This window comes from Pogoniulus pusillus, chromosome 20 (genome assembly GCF_015220805.1).
Source record: "Pogoniulus pusillus isolate bPogPus1 chromosome 20, bPogPus1.pri, whole genome shotgun sequence".
In the NCBI taxonomy this organism is placed as follows: domain Eukaryota; kingdom Metazoa; phylum Chordata; class Aves; order Piciformes; family Lybiidae; genus Pogoniulus; species Pogoniulus pusillus.
Window position 1 is genome coordinate 4,391,195 of NC_087283.1, and position 20,966 is coordinate 4,412,160.

Below are 20,966 nucleotides of genomic sequence, written 5' to 3' on the forward strand. Positions count from 1 at the left end.
CCTGGGTGCCTGGGAGAAGAGACCAATCCCTGCCTGACTACAAACTCCTTTCAGGTAGTTGTAGAGAACAATAAGGTCTCCCTTGAGCATTCTCTTCTCCAGGCTGAACACCCCCAGCTGCCTCAGCCACTCTTCATAGGGCTGTGTTCCACCCCCCTCATCAGCCTTGCTGCCCTTCTCCGGACACATTCAAGCACCTCAACATCTTTCTTAAATGGAGGGCCCAGATCTGGACACAGCACTCAAAGTGTGGCCTGACCAGCGCTTAGTACAGGGGCAGAATGACTTTTCTGGTCCTGCTGGCCACACTATTCCTGATACAGGTCAGGATGCCACTGGCCTTCTTGGCCACCTGGGCACACTGCTGGCTCATGTTCAGTAGGCAGTTGACCAGCACCCCCAGGTCTCTCTACCTGGCTGCTCTCCAGCCACTCTGTCCCCAGCCTGTAGTGCAGAACCTGGTACTTGGCCTTGTTAAAACTCATGGCATTGGACTGTGCCCATCTACCCAGCCTGTCCAGATCCCTCTGCAGATCCCTCCTACCCTCTGACAGATCAACACATGCTCCAAACTTAGAGTCATCTGAATACTTACTGATAGTGAAGTCAAGAAGAGAAACGTCCTGTTCCTCTCCTCTAATCCTGAAAGTATGTCTCAACTATTTTATTTCTCACTAGTTTATCTCTTCATTTTACAGAGAGGCTATGGCTATTCACAACAGACTGATCTGTTTCAGCAGTTTCTATCTTTTTCAAAGCGATGTACATATTGCTAGTTGGATATACTATGAAAGTAAATGCAAGACACATGATTTACAGGTGGGAGAGTATTTTAGCATTTTAGGGTGCCAGAAACAAGGGAGCAAAACAGAGGGAATAAAAATACCATAAACAAAAAGTATTTGTTAAAAAAAAATCTTCTGTAGTAAACTGTAGTGAACACAAAAATCAAAAGAAACTGCTACAAAGAATATAGTAAATACTTGACCCATTGTCCTCTGGATAAAGTGGGAATTAAGCCCTATGAGTCTAAAGAAATAAAGGAATGGTGAAGAAAAACTTCAAATGTGTATTCTGGGACCTCCTGCATTCTCCTGGACACATTCCAGCAAAGAGGAACTCATAATTCTTAAAGCACACTTTATATCTCTATTGTTCTTCCCTAAAAGCAAAGCAAAAGGTCCAGGGTTTCACACACTGCTCTATCATGTGCTTCACTCCTGCCCTGCATAAGACACTGGTAAAACACTGTACAGAGAAAGCAAGCCAGAATGCAGCTCAATCTTCACATGCTTCATTCCTCTTCTGCCTAATAGGCTCCTAGAGTATTTTACAGGAAAAGAAAACCAGAATGGTGGATACAGACAGAGCAACTGCAGAAGACAATTAAGGAAGAATAATGGAATTGAGTGGTAGATGAATGTTATAATTTTTTTTTAAATCTTATAAAAAAAAATATCCTATTAGTTCTGAATGAGGTCAAACAGTTTGGGATGGAATACATATGAGTGGCTTTCCTTTGTTTTCTGAGTGCAACAACTGTTAAAAGAAATGAAATATTTTTTCATAAAATGATTATGAGTTTTAGGAGGTGACATTTGAAAGAAGGATATAAATTATAGAGCAAACATCTAAACGTTTTCATAATGTTGAAATGGTTATTGTAAAAAAATGTATTCAATATAATAGGAAGCACATGTTTCATTAGGCTGGGTCCACAGAAAATGTTCTCTGCAGAACTGCATAATCACTCCCATTGAATACACACTACTCACCTCACAAAACATGTCCACTCTAGGCCCTTTCACAAAACAAACAGCTCAGTTTTGTAAGAAAATGGAACTTGGAGTCAGAAGTTTCTTTAATGTTTTTGACTTAAGAAAGGGAATCTGCTGTCTATAATTTGTGGATGCTTACATGCAATGTGGTAAAATAAAACCGTACACCAATACAGATTTCAAGGTATACATTTTGCATGCTCAAAGCTCACTTAAGCCCTTGAATTTCTCCCCATGGTTTGGAATCCAGAAATGCCCAACGGCCCCAGTTGGAAACCTCTCCATTCAATTCACTGGACTTTGTGTAAGCATTAGCTTGAGTCAAGTAATATCAGCTTGAATTCACAGCATAATAAACCCAGGAGGAGCCTTTTTTCCAACAGCTCTTACACCAGTCTATCCTATTAGTTGAGATGTGATTTTGAGTCAGATGTTGCTTGTTCCAACCATGTAACAATCTCATTGACGTCACCGTATCAAGATAACAGGCCCTGACCTTTAAAGATAATTTAATGAGTACAATGACAAAAAAGATTTTAATGAGTTCATGTTATATACTCTCGCAAGTTACAAACAAAGCATTTTAATAGCTTTTTGAAATTTGCTGTCTTAGAAAATCACCATCCACAAAGGTGCACTGCAGCTATCACAGCTTTCTCTGTTTTATTAGGATCTAGATTGGATGTGCACCAAAACCCTCAAACAAAACCTATTAAGCTTTATTTTTGAATAATGCATTCTTGCAAACATCAACATTAATAAATGAAACTTATTTCTTCCCTTCTGCAAGGCAAAAATTAACATCTAATCAGCTAAATATCTACCAAAATCCAAAGCTTATAGAACTGGATAACCAAGATAACTGTCTAAATGACCAGTGCTAACACAGCTATAGTTGCAATTGGCCCAATTGATGAAGTGGTATCAAGGAGAGACAGTGTGATGTCCTTCAGGTTTTTGAGGATGAAGAGAAATCACCACAGAGATGGCAAATATGCCAGCTGACTAAGCTAGTCGCAGTTCAGATGACTGAAGCTTCAACAGAGGTGTCTGATGCCCAAACAATCATTCATGTCAAAAATATACTGTAAAAATGAGGCCTTCTTGACAGGCCTCATTTAGGGTGCCAAGGTGAAGTGTCAGAAGCATACCATAAGCACATACCATTACATAAGCAGCTAACAACGCGGTTGTTGGCAAGGATGGCAACAGACAACACTCAGGAATACAATAAAAGACTCACAAAACTATTTGGGTTTGTCTCACCTTTCTAATCTCAAAGTCGAATGCTACAGTCTCTTAAACTCACATCACCACAGCAATCCATCCTCTCTCTTGCTGGTGCCTATTCTTCTGTAGAAAACTTAGGAGCACACACAGTTGGCCAGAACTTTCCAAGGCCTGCATGATAAGCTCTGTAACTCTATCAGCTGTCTCAGCATTTTAGTGAGAACTAGATGAATACATTTATTAGTCAAGAGATGTAAGCTCCTGGAAATCTCTGTAGCTGATATTCATATATAGAAGTAAGCAACAACTGGCAGTTCAGCATCTACAGTACCTGTCACCAAGCACGCTTAGTGAGGGCATCCAAAGCAGCATGAAAGACTTTACCCTGTTTGCCACAGGAAGCATTACCAAAGGTCTCCAGAGTTGAAAGGATGTGCTGCCCATGTTTAACTAAAAATACAAGTTATGACCACAAATGGAGCCAAGATATAACCTCAGTCCTCTGAAAGTTAGTGCTGGTAGGACCTGGAGTAGACATTTTCCCAAGGGACAAACAGGTCCTGCTTTAAGTAAAAGCAGAAAAAAAAAGTGACAGGCATGCACAGTTTGGCTTTACTCTAGCAGTGCTCTGACCTACCACTTTACTATTCAATATTATATTGTAAGCCACCTCTGAGCCAAACCGAAAACCACACTGATTATTTTACATTAGACAGTCTGCTTCATTAAAAAGCAGTAATGTGGGTAATCTGACATTTGGGTAGGGATATTTTTATACTGAAAATGAACACTGCTGCAGCAGGAAACAGTTTGCGGGCAGAAGTTAGGTGAGGGTGCTAAGTGCTACTGAAATACAGAGTTGAAGAAAATTGCCACATCATGTACAGAAACTAGGTCATCCTTTGTATTTGGAAAATGATCCACCCCACAGCCAGGAACATTTTTTTCCATGAATAACTGTCTGCTGAGAAAAGAAAGGGAAAAGATGGTCTGACACTCAGAATTAAAAGCCATTAAAACAAGGAGGAAGCAGGATAGGTGGGATGTATGTGCTGAATTTCTGGAAGACAGGAGGTAAGTTTTCAATCAGCTACGATCCAGGTCAATAACTGCTTCAAGAAATGGTGGAAGACTGCAAAATTTGCCCAGAAAGAAGGCTACATCCTCAGGCAGTTAGCCAGCATTAAGAATATGGCTGCCAGAACACTACTGGCAGTGAAGTATCCATAGATTAGGTAGTCCTGCATGAAACCCTTCAACTATGGGCTGCTCAAAAGATGCCCACTCTGATACACTCTTCTCACTTCTAATTTTTTTGAGAAAGGCAATTTGCATTGGTCTCAGGAGTAAATTCATTCTGAGAGAGCTCCCCAAAGCTTCTCACAGAATTTGCCTCAACTGAGTACTTTGTCAAGGCTTTAAGATTCTTGCACATAAAGTTCCATTCCAAACACATGCAACGGGGATGAAATGGAACTTCTATCCACAAAAAACTAAAGTAGAAGAGTTCTGTGCCATGGGATATATTTCTATACATACCTGTAAGATCTGAGAGATACCAAGCATACTGTAGCCTGAAGTGCTCCACATGTTCTTTATCCCACTGCCAAGCCATCAGAGAGTATATACAGATGTCATATGTCCTTAGGGTGAAAAACTTTGGAGTCTTTTTAAGACACTTTCGTGTCACCTTACATCCTGTCATGCAGAAGTGTTGCAAAACCAGGCAGGACAGAATGAATCACCAGGCAAGGCACAATCCTGACAGCAGGTCAGCACTCTCTACAGGAGAGAACTCACTCAGTTATCTCCTCCTGGGAGTACCAGGAGGGTCTTCACAAAGCCAATCTAATAAGAATTTATGGAGTTAAACTGCATGGAAGATGGAAAAAAATGACCTCAGTCTTAAACTCAAGACTGTTCTTGCACATCAATCACATCAAATTATTGCAGAAAATATCCTACTTTCATTTATTTCAATTTCTACCAGCTTAGGGTTTTGGGCAGTATCTGAGTGATTTCCTGTGTTAAGATAATGGGCAGGAAAGTACAACAGAGCTGTTAATTTCCACGCATTGTAGAAACACAATAGCAGTGCAATCATCAGACTAACAGACTGCCTCGTGGAATTTCTTGCCACAGGATGTTGTGGATGTTGGAAGATCCCAAAGTCTTGCAAGTCTTGAGCAAATTCAATGAAGAAATGCCTAATAAAGGCTTTTAAACAGATAGATGATCCTCTGGCTCAGAAAGTCCCTGAATATAAAATAATTTGGGCAGATGATTATTCTGGGAATGTATCACTATGCTTGTTCTGTTCTTCAGTATCTACCAGGGGCTATCATCTTTCAGTTGCTGCTGTTTTTTCCTTTCAATGAGTAAGAAACATTTAGAAGTGAAAATTACAATTATATCTGTGATCCTTTCGTCAGCAGTTGAAAAGACTTTGTAAAAAGAAAAAAAGAAGTTCACTGAGAAACTAAGGATGCCAGAAGCAGAGGACAATCATTTAAAGGCTTGGTCCAGAGTACAGCTGATAGAGATATTTCCAGGCCTTAAAGTTCCTGAAGAATCTGACATCATTTTAAGTAACTTGAGATGGTGTGCAGGCCTGTGAAGAGATGCTACCTGGCTGAACCCTCCAGCATAATGGTTTAATTCTTTGGAAAATCTGCAGAGGGAAAGTTTTGATTATTTTGCTCATATTTTCAAAAGAATGTGTTCTCTGGTCAGGTCTTCATATATTGGGAAAAACACTTTCTCCTGTCACTATGTACAAATGCGGAGATCTTGAATGATCCTGGGCAACTTTGTATGCTGTGCCTCTGTTACTCACGTATACCCTTTAATATTTCTATTCAGTGCACTGGAAAACTAGCATCTGGAAATGGAAGGCAATTAAATCTAACTCAGACTTCAATCTAATGAAAAGCTTTACTTAAACTATTTGCATCAATAGCTACAGAATACAAACAAAAGATCAGCAAGGAATGGTTACCATGCAGTGGCAGGCGTGATACCATGTGCTTCCTTATGGTTGTCTGAAGCAACCACTGGCAGTTGCCAGTTTCTATAGGCTGATGTGGTTTGCAGGTCATTGCAGCAACTCCTTAAACTTTGCTGCCATGATGGGAGATTTTAATATGGCTTCAATTCTATCCCTGAGCAGGACAAACAATTGCATTCGTTCAGAGGACTGATTACTAGACTTGAAAGAGCACTGAATTTCAAGAACAACACTTCTTTGATGAATGAGTTGTGCTCAGCATCTCATCTACATTATGTTAGGGGCACTTCATCCAGTTTTGCATGATGATAAAGTTAAGCCATAAAATGTATTCCTCCACAGACAGGTTTTTATCTCTTACCAACAAGCAAAAATGCAGAAGCCAAAGAAAAAAAATGAAGTCTCACAAAAGCATGCATTTAGGTCCAGACCTGGGTTTATTTATGTCAACTGCCAATGGAAAAAAAAAAAATCACTAGCACTTTGGAAGGTTTCTCTTAAAATTGCACAGATGTTCTTATCCACCTAAATAAAGAAGGCTGTTGTAAGGCTGCAGTCTGCTCCTGAAATTACACTTCAAATCCCTCATTTTGGAATCAGCAAAGACCAAAAGGTTAGAAAGGTAATGCAAATTAGACTCTATTTTAGACATATCTAGTTCATGTCAACATTTCCAAGAGCAGAGATATCTTGCTGCCTGTGATAAATGAAAAGTATCTTCCTCCTCCCCCGAAAGCGAAGATGACACTAAAAGGAGGCAAACATTGATTTACTGCAAAGGAAATGTCTGTGAAAACACAACTTTCCCATCTTGTTTTCTTGAGTAGTTAAACCTTTCTTTTTTATTTCTCTAATCTAGCTTCTAATACAGTAGATGGAAAATATTTCACATTATTTAGGTAACAAACCACTAGCTCAGGTGAGTTTCATTACTAGTTGCAGGAGGTGGCATATTTCCAACATGCTACCAAGTGAACTTACATGCTTGTTACTCCAATTCTTCATCTTGTGGAATCTTATCATTTGATTTATGGACTGTTTGGGTTTATAGCTTTTACACTTATTTCAGCTTTGTTTAGGTTTTGCCTTTTGTACTTTGTCTACTATTTATAAGATCAGAGCTCCAAGTGTGATTGGATAGAGTGCATAGCTGCAGTCTAATTAGGCTGGGAGAAGTACACTGTTTGCACTTGGAAACACTGTGTTTCTTTCTAGCAAACATCAACAGAAGAGACAGTGAAAAAACAAATGCTACTTGAAGACTTTTCTCACTAAAACCCAGAGCTGTGGAGTTAAAGCAAATCTTGAGGAAAAGAAAATAACAAAACAAAAAACACCTTTGACACTAAACAGTCTAAAAACCATCACCTTGAATGAATCCTCTGGTTCCTCTGTAAAATCAGTTCATAGAAAGCCTCACAAAGTCAATGTAGACCTTTAGATTTCACCAGTTTGCAAAGGGGTAAGATTTAAAAGAATCACCAAATGATTTAGATCAGTATAATCTCAGAAATTCTGTAGGCCTAGAGTAAATCAGAGGAGATTTCACCAAATCCATTGCATCTTCCCAGATTTACTCCATCTGAGCATTATGACATCTTGATGTTTTCTGCATCACTCATATTGCTCTCTCTCCCCCTTTGTGACACAACGAGGGGCAGTGGTTTTAAATTAAAGAGTAGATTTAGATTGGACATTAGGAACAAGTTCTTTACCATGAGAGTGGTGGAACACTGCAAAGGTTGCCCAAGGATGTGACTGAGGCCTCATCCCTGGAGATATTGAAGGTCAGGCACAACAAGGCTCTGAGCAACTTAATTGAGGGAGGATGTGCCTGCTCACTGCATGGGGGTTGGCCTAGATGACCTTTGGAGGTCCTCTCTGACCCAAACCACTCTATGATTCTATGACAGATTATTTACCAGTGGGAGGACACAGTTACACATACCACATCCCCTCTCTGAACCAGAGACCAGGTAAATTGTTATCTGCAGAGCTGTGGTGTGCAAAAAACACAACTTACAGTGTTCTTACAGCCAAAGCTCCAGTGTGCTGTATTGCCAGAGAGGACAGTGGATGATGGCCTGCTCTCAGCTGACTCAGTAACTTGAGAGTGAACTCTGAGCTGAAGTGACTGTGGTGCTCCCTGTTTGAGTTGGCAGGGAGCAAGATCAGCTTGCATTTGAGTCTGCCTCCACTTCTGTCATGTTTTTGCATGAATTCCACTTTCTGTTTCTTCTCTAAATGGTAGAATCAAGACTCAGCATAAGGTTGTCTCCTTTAACACTGTTTATTCTGAGGGAAAAAGAATTCCATTCTCACACTACCTTCATGGATTCAGGCTTAAGGATGACTTATCTCACAGAGCTGCTACAGACCACTTTTGAACTAAGTCACCAGCAGAAGGCTAACCATCCAGTCAATGTGGATATACTGTCACAGCAACAGCTAACTGTGATACTGTCGGTGCTAATACACTGACTATCCAGTGAGCTACTGATACTGCCCAAAGCACAAATGTCTGCTATTGTGATTTGACATTTAAATGGATTGGTGAAGCCTCGGTTCCACTGAAATCAAGTAGTCTTGCCACTGATTTCAGCAGAACCAGATTTTCATGCATAACCTTGATAGTTCTTATCCTAACATAGACATTTTATTTGTTGCAGGAAATAAAACCATCTAGTTAAAATGCAGCTGAACACTTACAGTTATGCAGCAGATAAAAGAAAGATATCTTTATGGAATAAACTGTGTTTTTTATCCCTGAAGTCAACACTGGCTTTAGAGATCCTCAGTCCATTACAGCAGCTTGGCTGCTCACCATCTGCTACAGCACTATGGTTAAGTACTCGATCGCTCCTACACTCCGGGGAAGCAAATACTTCCAACCAAGACATTTTTATCCCATTACTCTTCCTTCAAATACAACTTGAACATTTCATGCAGACAATACAATGACCTTTGGGGCATCGAGGCCAGCATAAATGCTGCTTTGCAAGCCCAGTTTGTAGTTAATTTTATTGGAAGAATGATAAAATTGTATTGTTTCACATGAATTATGGCAATGAGCTACTCAGTGGTGGTATCTACAGACTAGACATCTTGTGCTGGGGCTTGTCACACAGCCAGCAAAAGCATTATCATCTATTCAACTAGACTTCATTTCTGAGTTTATTTTTAGGATCTTTTTTTCTCCTTGCTAATTAGCTGCATTCACAGTTACACTAGTATAAAATATTGCTCAATTTATATTGCTTAATTTTATTCTTCTCTAAGCACTGCAAACAAGAAATTGGTGCATGCACAGAGGACCTTCCATACTTTTCCCTGACACTCTGACAATTGCTTTTTGCATTCTAGTTGCACCCAATGCAGTACTCTTAGCATTAGTTGTCTGCATTACAGTCAAAGATCACCTTAAACTAAGATCACTTACTAGCCAAAGACAGACCCCATTCTGAGAAGTTTGCTACCATGTGAGAGAAGGAAGAAGAACTTTCCTGTAAAACAAATAAAGACAAAATTTTCAGAGCTAGCCACAGGAAATCATAGAGCCTGGCACAAATCTGTGCCTTTAAGAAACCCCTGAATTTCCACAGTAGACATTAGAAGGAAAAATTAGAAATGACACTCTTGTATTAGGTGACCCCAGAGCCATCAGCCCTTAGACTTAGTCACAGTCTCTTTAGTATTTGATCATATTGATTATCAATAAAATGGCAACTACTCGTTTGGATTTCATTGTGTTAGACTCTTGCTAAAACAGTACAAGGCAAAAGAAAGTAAAACATTGACTTCCAACCTGAAGTTGGCTCTAGATTTGTGTCTGGACCTTGAGCAATGCAGAAGACCCAGTCTGGATATAAAGAGAAGGAAAAGAACAAAGTGGGGAAGGAAGAGAAATTTCATGGTATGCTGAAAAGCCATATGGAAAAGACAACATTCAGAAGTTGACAAAAAACTACTTGCTTCCTTTTGCTTTTGGAACAAGAGGAGAACCTGATCTGCCTTTGGCACATGTATAACACCATAATGTCTCAATGGTGCAATCAGCAGATTGCTCCTCAGACAGGATTTTCAATCCACCTTGTGAGACCCCATACTGAGCCTACATGCACAAATGGTTACAGACTGATGAACGCGCTCCACGGGTAGACAAATTAGGAAAACTGTAGCTATCTGTAAAGTCAGTTAAACAGTATCAGTAAGAATGTGGCCCAAAATTATCACTATGACTATGAGGGATTAGCTCCATTGCTGTATTACAGTATAAATTTGTCAGAGACAATCTGTAGCACTCAGTCTTCTCTTTGTATAGCAGTTAAGGCAGTTTATCCAGAGATGTTCATTAAAATCATGCAAATGAACAGCTATGCACAAAACCCAAGAGCCAGATATAGGATTCAAAAAGAAAGAAAAGTATCTTATTGCCTGCAAATCACCACGGAAGCAAATCATCAGAAGAGGAAAAAAGAAATAATGTCATACAGTGTCACAAGTTACATCTAGAACTGACAGAAAATCTGGTCACTATATATTCTTTTTTATTTCTGTTCCTTAAACACTGGAAACTCCCTTTTGCATATACTATCTCACATTTCTCAGAAGGTGCTACACAAAGTTTCTGCTACAGGACTAAGTCCATTTAGAAGTTTGCACTGTTCTGTTAAGTCACAGGAAACCTGCCTCTTGCCAGCCCTGAGCTGAAACAATTTCTGTAATTAGATATTGCTCCTACATAGCTATGGCTAGCAACACAACAAATGAAGGAAAAGGATTTTTTGTATGTTTCTGTACGCTGGGTCTGAGACAGCAAAAGCCCTCGGGTGTGGAGATGCCTCAAAAAGTTGCACGTAGCAGTGACCCTGCAGAGAGAGTGCCTGGGGATCTCTGCACTGAGATCCCACATTTCACTATACTTGCATGATGTCTGTTTCGCATTACCTGACCTATCCTAGTTCCTCATTGTCCTGACTAAAATACATCTATGACACATAAAACACATATCCTGACTGTACATATATAGCAGATTACTCCATCACACAAATAAGAATGGAAAAGCAATGTCTCCAAAACTCTTCTCAACGATTGTTGCACACAGATGCAAAAATCCACACAGAAGACTCTGTCATATCCCAAATTCAGAGTCTACAGCAGGAAAAAAATCTGTTAATGAAAAACTGAGTTGATCTTTTTCATATTCTTGCTGAATAATGATTTTAAAAAATCAGGATAGGAATACCACTGATAGTGCTTGGGAGGTTTGCAGCTCACTGGGTACTTGAGGAGAGATGTATATGAATTCTGTTAACTTTATGATGAAGGGCTGTTTGAACCTGCCTACAGTAAGAGTGATTGTTCTAGAGCTCTCCCAGCATATCCAGGGACATGAACCCAAACCAGCCGCCCTGTTCTACACTGTGCCATTTATCTTCTCACTTCCTCTGAAGACACACAGCCATAGAGGCATTTGATGGAAACAAATTAGGTTCTTGTTAACCAACTCAAAGGCTCAGTGCTAAATCCGAATGGTTAATGTCCCCTGTGAGTTTTTGGAAACTACTGTCTCCTCTATGGTTTGAACAGATTTTGTGTGATCTCTTGATAGAGTAAACAAAACTCTTTTTTTGCACTGCCATTATGCAAAAAAATTACAAAAGGCAGTCTTATCTGTCATTTTCTCTGCTGGTTAACTCTAAGCATCACTTTTCTGTACTTGTCTAGAGAGAACACATCCTGCAGTTTGGGTCTCCCTGACATGTAGTCTGTGTTAGGGGCCTATATGCACCAAAAGGCCTCACTGGCCATGGCTGATCTCACCTGCAGCCTCCACCAACATCCTCTGGCCATGGGCCCAGCAGCTTCACTCATGCTGCAAGCTTGAATTTCAGTCCTTGCCAGAGCTGTATCATATGTGTACCTGCATATAGCTCAGCTGCATCTGTTTTGTTGCTGTGGACTTGGCTGCTGATCACTGCACCTAACCTGCAGACTGAATTCCCAACCTGACCTTGTACCAACTGCATCACTACAACCTTTTCTGATGATCTGTACTCTCAGCTGAGCCCCAGTCCCACCTCCATCCCTGTCTAGGCCTTTGCCCTATCTGCTATGTTACAATGCTTGGCTCCTTCTTCTTTAGACAGCAGTTGCTCCTTGCTGCTCTCTGGCAGCCTATTCCTCTTGTAGCTTCCAGATAGAAAACACAGCTTGAAGTGATGGACTTCTAAAAAATACACTTAAGCATAACAAGATAGAGTGTGTTTTAACTCAACACAGAAGCCTTTGCTTTCAGCCCATTGACACAGCTGTGTGAGTACTTTTATACCCCCTAGCTGTCTAAAACTTGTTTTTCTTTTAATAGCCTACCTTGTTTTTCCTGGGTAGACTCACCACATTATCCACAAAAAAACTTTGCTATTATAGCCTCTTACTGGTAGTGTCTTTGTGGATTTTTAAGTGAAAAAGTGAAGGTCTTAGTATTTCAGCTCCTCTGATGACACCTAGACAACCTTCCCTTCTGTCACTCCACAATGGACCTGTCACAGACATTCTCAGAGAAGATAAGAGGCTGAAGAACTGCACATGAGACTTTTGGAGTTCCAGTTTACACTATGTCTTGATCATTCAAACTTCTTCAGTTCCATGGCTGAAGCCATTCTGAAGTCTTGGTACATGTCTTAAATTAGGAATAGTTTCAGCTATTGCATTTAATAAGGACAGTCCTCGTTGCAGACTTATGTTCTTTCCCAAATTGGGCTCCTACTGATTAAAATGAATATTTGGAAACTCAGTCATGGTGGATGATTTTTTAAAATGGAAGCTTTTAAAGAAGATAATTAAAAGAATAATTGCTATAATGAAAATTTAACATGTCTGGAAATGACCAAAATTATTACAGCTGTCTTCTATGGTTTTAACTTTCTTCTTTTCTGCTGTTAGAAGCTAAGATGTGAGAGATTTTCCAGCTCTGCCATACAGTGGTGAATTTTTAGATTTGTGGCTAGACTGAGTAATCTTCAGCCAGCATTTAAGCCCATAGCTTTACAATCTGGTTTCTTTTGACTAGCACTGCATTATATCTTCTACAAAATCATCTCTTTTTTCAGTCAGTACTGTATGGCAACTTCTGAAACACATGTTCTCAGCAACTAAGCAAAAAGAAAAGCGAGTTGCCATGTCATATGAGGGCATCACACAATGTTACATAAGATGCTCCCTCTTAGTTATCAGTTTTATCTTAGTTCTGGCATGCACTCAGATAAGGAGGGAAGAATGTATGCTGTTTGCCTTCATTAACATTCGACCACAAGTTTTAGCTTCATTATGACAGTCTTGTGCATGGCTGGACAGAGCAAAAACCAGTTGCTGTGTCCACTCTGCCATAAAAACTTGTGGGGCTCTTCCTTATTAACAGGCTTGGAAGCTCCTTTTCATGACACACAAGCTTTCTGCTCTGAGCCAAGGTGCTTCTAGAGAGCTGAAAACAAACCTAACTTGTTCTTGTTGAATAACACACTCACTGTCATGACAATGAATAGGAAATTAGTTTCACTGAGTTTGGGGCACACAAGAGCAGTGCCAGGGCAGCAATACGTCAAAACAGGATAAACAGTTTTAGATGAAACAAGACTGTTTATAATGGGGAAATTTGCATTTTATCAATCTCTTTCAAACAAAACTATTTGATATAAACAAGTGCCAGCCTCAACTATTACACTTTAAATATTAGTATTATTTGAGGGTTAGAATTTAGATAACATTAATTCCACTATTTAAACAGACTATGGCATGGATTTAACTATCAGTGAATACACATCTTAGAGCAGATGTAAATTAACTACAGTAGAACTACATGAATCTTCAACTATTCAGATTCCTGGTTTACTACTTTTCTTAAAAATCAAAGCCATTGTAGCAGCAAAAGGGAGTCATGAAACAAATCTTCTATATGTCTTACTAACTTCTGTGTAGTCACAAAACTAAATACTTGTTTTCACAGTCCTGGTGACAGTGAAGGTGACATACAAGTATGTGTCTGGAAACCAAGACATCTGTTACAGAAATAACTGTTTCCTTGCACCCTTTCTAAACACTGGCACAGGGTTTTTGAAAGGGTAAGTAAATCAGTTTCAGAAATATGAGTGCTGACAACTACTTCTTTTTTCAGGATTACTCTTTTGAAAAAGCCTATGAAGGCCTAAATTTGCCTAAGGAGGCTTCAGGAGAAATCTAAATTATTTTATTAACATTGAAGGATTTACTTGAGAGTAATCCAAAAACTAAACATAAGAAGCCTCCAGCATAATGTCTTTCCAGCTTCCTGTCTTGTTTCAGGAACAGCTGTCAGGTGCCATGAACCAGCCATGTTCAGTTGTTAGGCTTGCAAAGTCTACGTGTGAATTATACATAAAACCTGCCACTCTGGGATAGAAGCTGCATAAGATTGAAGAAGAGGCAACAACCTGAATTATGCTATCTGTGCAAGATAGAATTCTTGTGAGCTACTCTGAGGCTTTTGCTGCAGAGGACTCTAGTAGAACAGTTGAATACAGTAATCCCAACAACACAATAATTCATGCCATTCATTGCAGCACACCAAAGAAACAATCCAATACAAACACAACAAATTACATACACCTAGTGTGATGTGCATTGAGGGTATAATCCATTTGTCTACATTAAGGAAGGGCTTTTTAATACATCTAATCGGGATAAAAGCAAATTATGTTGAAACTAAATCTCACTTATTTTTGTGTTACAGCTCTCCCACACAAAAGAAAATGCAAGAAAAAGTAAAATGTATTAGCAGAGTTCAGAAATTGTCGAGTGGAAAGAGATAACGAAATCAAAAGCAAAACAAGGACAAGTGCTTAAGGAGGAAGATGTTAACCAGGTCAAAGCCTGCCATGTGTGCAGAACCAAGAAATGAGAGCCCTAACATTTTTCAATGAATGGAGAGAAACCAGAGGTGATGTGTGATGGTAGGAAGAAGGTAGCTGATGAAGGGAATGAGATTCTTCTTTACAGTGGAAAAGCTGCAATACTGCTCATGAGGTGCAATAACCTGCTAGAAGTAAGTTCAGTGAATAAGCTGGCAGAATATTAGAACAAGGGAAGTCCTTCTCTTGTTACTAGAATAGTGGTAACTTCCAAGGAGCCTGAAGGCATGAAACCTGGGTGCTAAAAGTGGGGAAAGAGTTTTATGCAGCATGAAAAAGGCATATACCAGGGTCTAAAGGAGGGCAACAAAGATGATCAAAGGGCTGGAGAACTTGCCCCATGAGGACAGACTCAGGGAATTAAGGTCTTTTCTCCTTGTAAAAGATCTCACCTCAGTATTCCAGTACTTAAAGGGCAGCTACAAAGAGGATGTAGATTTCCTCTTCACAAGGAGCCACATGGAGAAGACAAGGGGCAACAGATACAAGTTTCATCTTGGAATGAGAAATATTTTTTTTGCCTTGAGAACAATCATTCATTGGAAAAAAACATCCCAGGACATGGAAGTGTGCTCATCACTGGAGATTTTTAAGATGCAATTGGATGGGGTGCTAGATAATCTTGTGTAGGCTCCCTTCCCCAAAAAGGTTGGATGATCTTATGAGGTCACTTCCAACCTGGCCTCTTCGATGTTTCTATACCATCTTTGCTAGGATTTACTGATTTTACAGCAGGTCCTCTATGGAACTCAGATGTTTAACTATGTGAACAGATTTCAAAGGCATCTATGCCATCAGATTCAACAGGCAATAATTGGAGTATTTTGATGGAGACTCGAGGAAGGAATGAAAACTTGAGAAACAGTAAAACAACCTTTCTCTTTGTTCCCTCCATCTTATGAAACAGTACAGACCAGCACTGAATATTCCATACTAACAATGGCTTGCACTGCAAGCTGCCAGCCACTGGAATTGCCTAGAAGTAGCAGCAATAAAAACTTTCTAAGCAAGCTCATACAAAAGTGTCATCTGCACTATCCAAGATCTCAGCAAAAGACAATGACAACACTGAAATAGCTGGGTTTATAAAAGGAAGATCTGGAGATGAGCTATCTTTATTTGAATGCTGCAATTGCATGGTATTTTAAAAGAGCTTCTTTTTTTTTCATTTTATCAAAATGTATAGTTCATATTTTTCTTACATGCTGCTATGGGAGGAGGACACTCAGCTTTTGTAACAGGCAGATATGGCTTTGCAGAAGAGAACATAATTAACAACTAAAAAAAAAAATAGGAAAAAAGAAAGAAGGAAGGATTTCAGAGTATTTTCAAATATGTCCTCTCTGCAGTATGCATTTTTTATACTGCATTTTAAGATCTCAAGTAATAGAAAAATCATAGAAAGGTAACACAAGTAATCTGAAATCCACTACATGCAGTTCTATTTTATCTCAGCAATTGACACCAAATTCTTTCATTGCACTAAGAATAATTTCAGGAAAATAAATATCCAAGGAGGAATATGGATTTAATTCTCATTGCTGTTACATTGCTAAAATAAAACAGCTGTGATCACACACTCAGATAAAGCCATTGTTCAACAAATATTTTTATTAAACATCTCTGTAGTGAAGATGAGTCCAGCTCCCCAAGAGCAGAGCAGACTGCTTCCTGGACCACCCATTGCTCCCTAGGTAAAACAATTCCTCCAGCTGGTGGGGGGTGGGGGAAACTTGGTCAGATACACTGGACACTATGGCAGTTATGGAGCAACTCATGTTTGTTCACTGGCATATTAAACTGTAACAACTGTATTGAATAGAACACAGTATTTCTTTTTCAAACCATTAATTTGACCACTAGCTAATGATAGCAACAATGTTTCTTGAAGGGCACCTTCCCAAAACAACACAATGACCTGCGAAGCCCACAGGAGAGAAGTCTCAGAAAACAAAGGGCAGCTGATTACAAGAGGCAGTGGGGAAAAGCAGGCACATAGAAAGGTCAGAGGTATAACAGCAGCAGTCAGGAAAATAAACTGGCCATGGCTGTACAGCAAATAAACTGTGTGTCAGAGTTGTGAATGAAGTCCAGAAGCCTTGATTCCTTGCTTCTCTGCTCTACTGTCCCAGTTTTAGCCCAACTGTCAAAATTACTTTTTAATATAGGTAGTTCAGGAAACTGAAACTTTTTTTCTACCCACAAAACAAATGTAGCAAAGCATACGTAAAGGTTTTCCTCACATAGTCCCTCCACCATTTATGTTACAGCCAGAAAGCCTTTGTTAATAAATACCACACAATGTCTCCGAGTCAGTAACCAGTGTCTGAGCCTGCTGAACTCTGCCTGGTGTCAGGGTATTTTCATAAATTATTCATATTTACATCTGAACTGGTCTAGACGTTTAAGATGCCTGTTTTCAATTACCTGCTAGTATTTACATTTCTGTCACATATCTGTATATTTATTAATTGGACAGAAAGCTTTTAGTGTAGAAAGTCTGCTTCATAAACTGCAGGATTTTCTTCCCTTTTGGCAAGAACTCTCTTGGTAGAGGGTCCCCTCTAGTGGAAACTTTCTCTGATGCTTAAGGTTTTAATAATCTAGTGAACAGTTGTACAATATATCCAGTATCATGTATTTGCTTTCTGATTTAAAAGAATTAAAAGGAAATGCCTGACAGGACTCAAATAGTGCCTAAACACTGCTTCTTGTGGACCTTTGAAGCAGCAGGCTCAAGAGGAGTTATTTTCACTGTAATACAATGTAAAACTGTTTAACAAACTTGGGTATGTATAAAGAGCAAAATCATGTCCTGAAAAAGCTAATAACTGATCCAGTAGTCCAGCAAAAAGAGAGAAGGACAAGGGCAGTGCTGCTCTGTATTGACTGGCTGCTGTTTTACCAAGCTATTAGAACTGATCCATCTAATCTCCAGTCTGTCTGTATGTGCTACCCTTACTGGTCCTTCAGTATCCTCTTTTTAGAGAAAGGAAACAAATTGACACCTGGCTCGCTTGGAACATTGCTTGCCTCAAAACCTTTTACTTTAGAAAGGTGCATTTGGGGCTCCTATATGGAACAAACACATGCACACTCAAAGGTTTTTGTCCTTTCCTATGGGAGTATGATCACATAATTCATAACTGAGAAAGCATCTAAGGATGCCAAGGGGCTACATTCTATTTTCATTATTGAGGAATGACAAAGGGCTGTCTCAGCATGAACCTTTCACCTGTGGATTTTTCTTTCTTCAGAACGTGACAATAAAACCATTCATTGCAGCAATAACTTTCATAATGCAAACCTCAGCCCACTAATTAAGACTGCTAACACATTCATTGTATTTTCAAGTTCTTGACAGGTGACAGTGTTATGTGGTTCCTATTGGGGCCCTGTGGAGTTTACAGAGACCTGGGAAGTAGTCTTCAGAGATTCAGACAGAGTAAGCAGAGGCCTCTTGAACCACCCTGAAGTCTAAAGAAAGTAAACTTTTTTTGTTCTAAGTGTCCCACAGTTCCTAAATCTACCTCTTTTTTTCTCCATGTGGGCTGCTGACTTGACTATTTCCCATGAATTCTTTCATAAAATTTTGGAGACCATATGGTAACCTGCCTGACATTGGCCATATATGGGGATTTTAGTAGAATACACCTATTTTCCCAGTTCAATTACAGGAATCTCATTCCAGTTGAACAGGTGCCCACATCATGAAGCAATGTCACAACAGCCTCTTTTATTGTCAGTTTCTCTAAACAAAAAACAGTACTTGTTGAGCACATTTAATAATAATATATCATACATGCATACACTACTTACAATTGAAATTGTTCTGCTTTTTCTAAACATGGACTCCAGTCAAGAAGTCACTGCTCTGTTCTAGCTCAGACAATACTCTTTAATGCAGCAAAACCTCAGAAATAAAGTCAGTAAGAGGGTGCAATCCTTTTCTGAAACAGAATCAAACAAGACTTTAGAACTGAGTCCAGTTCAAATCAAATCAAACAGTATGGTGCCTAAGGGAGGCACACAGATTTGCAAAGTCCACTGTGTAATTCATTAAAAAATGAGTACTGTGGACACAAACTTGCCTCAAGTGAAGCCTTCAGGGATTTATATAAGTAATTACCTAACAGAGGTAGTCCTCTAATAGCTAGAACAAAGCACACATACTACACTCAAAAATAAGGCAGCCTGTTCAGAGAGAAGACTGCCTGGTTTGTGTGATCTGCAGTCAAGGTTGCCCTACACAGAGATAAAGACAGACACAAGAAATTACAGTAAATAGAGAAGAACAACATTTTTTTAAAGGGCAGCACTAAGATGGTGCTACAGATTATGTGAGATATGGACATAGCATATATTTCTTCACTCTAATTTCAGTGACCACGCTCAGTCAGACTGCTGGAAATTGTAAACTGAGAGAGTACTAACAATTAGCCCCTTCACTTGAAAGAGGTTTAAAACAAGTAGGCTCATCCACATTGCTGTTTTTTAGCAAAGCTACGCTTTCTAAAGCACCAACATCCTTCCAGGACAGCCAAACTGCACTGGTTTGAAAATTGCAGGGGAAGGGAAACACACAAATTAGTCTGGGATTCCTCCCCTCTTCTTTCTCCTGTTTCTCTACACAAACACTCTCAAGGGCAACGTATACTTGCATGAATTGTTCAGCAGTCCTGCTGCTCACCTTCTTTTTGACATCAGAGAATAAGGAGGGGAGAGTATGTCTGCTCAAGCAATAGCCATCACTGATTACGTTTGGTGTTTGTTAATGTTCCCTTTCAAAGGACCATCTTGCTGGGGAAATTCTCAAGGTTTCTGAACACTAGTTACTACCAGCTAGAAAGGAGTACCTTAGGAATTAGAAAAGGAAGGTTTCCACAAGATGGGAAGCATATATATATGAGGTAGGGAATACAGTAAGGAATTAACAGAAGAAAGGTATTGCTAACTGCAGAAAATAGGGGCCAAGTAGGCTCAGGGTATTAACAGTTCCCAAAGAGTGCTACTCTTTAAAATATCACTGAAAGCTGTGGATACTAAATCACATCTACCAAACCACTTAGAAGAAAATTTCTGCATCATTCCAAGTGTTATCAGCCATGGCCTGAAGAGCACCTGCAAGACTACAGAGTCTGCAAAGACTTCAATGAGAAAAAAGTTCATTAATGTGCCCTCTTCCCAAGAAAACACTAAACTAGTTTAATTAACAAAATGTACCCAATCTGGTAAGAACATTCGGTAACATGCTGTATCCAAGCTGGTTTTAGCTCATTTTGTTAGTAGGATTAATTTTTTGAAATCTTTCATGTTAATCCTAGATAATAGTGCAGTTTGGTACACTAAAATAATCAGATTACAGTGAATGTCAGCGCAAGTTGATTTTAAATGATATGAAGCATGTTACTGGAACTATCAGCCGCTTGTTTCAGGAAAGGATGACCAGAAGTATGTCAAATAGGACTCACCATGTCTCAACAGCTGCAGAGCTTTGCTTCAAATCATATTTAAAACACAGCTTTGCTTATTCAAATGCTGATATTTGGCACCAAGTTACAAGAACTTTTAAAAAGTATGTATGTCAAATACAGTGCAAGAAGCTGGTATTTAAGTTTACCTCTTCCATATACAGCACTGAATTACCTTTTGCTACAACCAAATATCTGATTTGTGTTCTCAGTTAAAAATCTAGTACCCAACCTAGTCCCTTCCACGAATTTGATTGATAAGTTTCCTTTTTGCATCTCTCTCGTTCCCTGTACCTTTACCCTGACTGGTTGCAGCAGGGTTCATGATTATTTTATTTCTAGTTAATCTGATTAAGTAAGAACCTGGGATTGTGATGTCAGTGCATTAGCAGAAGGAAGTAATGCTTCCTGTAGGAAGGACAGCAATTTTGACCTTTCAGAAATGGGTCATGGTCTGACTGCAAGATGAAAATAGAGCAAGACAGACTGCAGTAGTAACACCAATTGATTCTACAACAGCATAGTTCAAAGTCAG

The 20,966-nt window shown here is 39.4% G+C and overlaps 1 protein-coding gene across 2 annotated transcripts in view; it reads right to left on the minus strand.

The window, feature by feature from the left end:
* ADAMTS18 (ADAM metallopeptidase with thrombospondin type 1 motif 18) overlaps positions 1–20,966 on the minus strand; it is a 184,877-nt gene that overhangs the window by 155,041 nt on the left and 8,870 nt on the right. The window lies entirely within an intron of this gene.